Source organism: Arachis stenosperma, chromosome 4, assembly GCF_014773155.1.
Source record: "Arachis stenosperma cultivar V10309 chromosome 4, arast.V10309.gnm1.PFL2, whole genome shotgun sequence".
Classification (NCBI taxonomy): domain Eukaryota; kingdom Viridiplantae; phylum Streptophyta; class Magnoliopsida; order Fabales; family Fabaceae; genus Arachis; species Arachis stenosperma.
Genome location: NC_080380.1, coordinates 109,328,812 through 109,331,617, shown reverse-complemented (window position 1 = coordinate 109,331,617; position 2,806 = coordinate 109,328,812). Strand labels below are relative to the sequence as shown.

General features: G+C 31.3%; 1 non-coding gene across 1 annotated transcript; it reads right to left on the bottom strand.

The window, feature by feature from the left end:
• Nucleotides 1–2,338: 2,338 nt before the first annotated feature.
• On the bottom strand, nucleotides 2,339–2,442 carry LOC130977985 (small nucleolar RNA R71). The gene has a single exon (XR_009085650.1). It is a non-coding gene; the product is annotated as a small nucleolar RNA R71 (small nucleolar RNA).
• Nucleotides 2,443–2,806: the final 364 nt, after the last annotated feature.

Sequence of the window (2,806 nt, the reverse complement as noted above, 5' to 3'; positions counted from 1 at the left end):
ATTCTATCCCTTTTATTATTTCTATTTTATTATTAATTTTCGAAACCATAAGCAAATTTAATCTGCATAACTGAGATTTATAAGGTGACCATAGCTTGCTTCATACCAACAATCTCTGTGGGATCGACCCTTACTCACGTAAGGTTTATTACTTGGACGACCCAGTACACTTGCTGGCTAGTTGAACGGAGTTGTGAATTCAACCGGTGCCATAATAATGATTTCATACAAATACAAAGAATATGGATCACAATTTCGTCCACCAAGTTTTTGGTGCCGTTGCCGAGGATTGTTCGAGTATGGACAACTGACGATTCATCTTGTTGCTCAGATTAGGTAATTTTCTTTTCAAAAATCTTTTTCAAAATTTTTCTTTTATTTTTCATTTTTCTAAACTTTATTTTCGAAAAAAATTAATAAAAATTCAAAAAAATTCATAAAATCATAAAAATAAAAAAATTATTTTGTGTTTCTTGTTTGAGTCTTGAGTCAATTTTTAAGTTTGGTGTCAATTGCATGCTTTAAAAATTTTTCTTGCATTTTTTTCGAAAATCCCATGCATTCATAGTGTTCTTCATGATCTTCAAGTTGTTCTTGATAAGTCCTCTTGTTTGATCTTGATGATTTCTTGTTTTGTGTTGTTTATTGTTTTTCATATTCATTTTTTGTTTGTTAGAGTCCATGCATTAAAGATTTCTAAGTTTGGTGTCTTGCATGTTTTCTTTGCATCAAAAATTTTTCAAAATTATGTTCTTGATGTTCATCATGATCTTCAAAGTGTTCTTGGTGTTCATCTTGACATTCATAGCATTCTTGCATGCATTCATTGTTTTGATCTAAAAATTTCATGCATTAAGTATTTTTGTTGTTTTTCTCTCTCATAATTAAAAAGTCAAAAAAAATTATATTTTCCTTATTTCCCTCCAAATTTTCAAAATTTTGGGTTGACTTGGTCAAAAATTTTTAAAATTAGTTGTTTCTTACAAGTCAAGTCAAAATTTCAAATTTAAAAATGTTATCTTTTCAAAATCTTTTTCAAAAATCATATCTTTTTCATTTTTTTATTATTTTCAAAAATTTAAAAAAAATTATTATTTTTCAAAAATCTTTTTCTTATCTTTATATCTAATTTCCGAAAATTAGCTAACAATTAATGTGATTGGTTCAAAAATTTGAAGTTTGTCACTTTCTTGTTAAGAAAGGTTCAATCTTTAAATTCTAGAATCTTATCTTGTAGTTTCTTGTTAGTTAAGTTATTTTAAAAATTAAATCTTTTTCAAAATATCTTTTTCTTAAAATTTTTTTTATCTTATCTTTTATCATATCTTTCTCAAAATTTTATCTTTTTCAAAATTTGATTTCAAAATATCTTATCTAAACTTCTTATCTTCTCAATTTTTGATTTCAAATCTTTTTCAATCAACTAACTAACTTTTTGTTTGTTTCTTATCTTTTTCAAAACCACCTAACTACTTTTCTCTCTCTAATTTTCAAAAATACCTCTCTCCTTTTCAAAAATCCTTCTTTTTAATTAATTAATTGTTTCAAATTTTAATTTCAATTACATTTATCTCTAATTTTCGAAAATCACTAACCCCTTTTTAAAATTATTTTCGAAATTCTCTTTCTCTTTTCTTCTTCTATTTAATTATCTGTTTACTAACACTTCTCTCCACCTCTCTTCATCCATAAATCCGAATCCATCCTTCTTCATTCTTCTACCCCCTTCTTCTTCAACTAACATAAAGGAATCTCTATACTGTGACATAGAGATTCCTCTTTCTTTTCTTGTTTTCTTCTCTTTCATATGAGCAGGAACAGGGATAAAGGCACTCTTGTTGAAATTGATCCAGAACCTGAAAGGACTTTGAAGAGAAAATTAAGAGAAGCTAAATTGCAACAATCCAGAAACAACCTTTCAGAAATTTTCGAACAAGAGAAGATGGCAGCCGAAAATAATAATAATGCAAGGAGAATGCTTGGTGACTTCACAAAGCCAACGTCCAAGTTTGATGGAAGAAGCATCTCCATTCCTGCCATTGGAGCCAATAATTTTGAGCTTAAGCCTCAACTAGTTGCTTTAATGCAACAAAACTGCAAGTTTTATGGACTTCCATCTGAGGATCCTTATCAGTTTTTAACTGAGTTCTTGCAGATCTGTGAGACTGTAAAGACGAATGGAGTTGATCCTGAAGTCTACAGACTCATGCTTTTCCCTTTTGCTGTAAGAGACAGAGTTAGAATATGGTTGGATTCACAACCCAAGGATAGCCTGGACTCATGGGATAAGCTGGTCACTGCCTTCTTGGACAAATTTTTTCCTCCTCAAAAGCTGAGCAAGCTGAGAGTGGATGTTCAAACTTTCAAACAAAAAGATGGTGAATCCCTCTATGAAGCTTGGGAAAGATACAAGCAGCTGACCAAAAGATGTCCATCTGACATGTTTTCAGAATGGACCATATTAGACATATTCTATTATGGTCTCTCTGAATTTTCGAAAATGTCATTGGACCATTCTGCAGGTGGATCTATTCACCTGAAGAAAACGCCGGAAGAGGCTCAAGAACTCATCGACATGGTTGCAAATAACCAGTTCATGTACACTTCTGAGAGGAATTCCGTGAACAATGGGATACCTCAGAAGAAAGGAGTTCTTGAAATTGATACTCTGAATGCCATATTGGCTCAGAACAAAGTGTTGACTCAACAGGTCAACATGATCTCTCAAAATCTGAATGGATGGCAACATGCATCCAACAGTACTAGAGAGGTAGCTTCTGAAGAAGCTTATGATCCTGAGAACCCT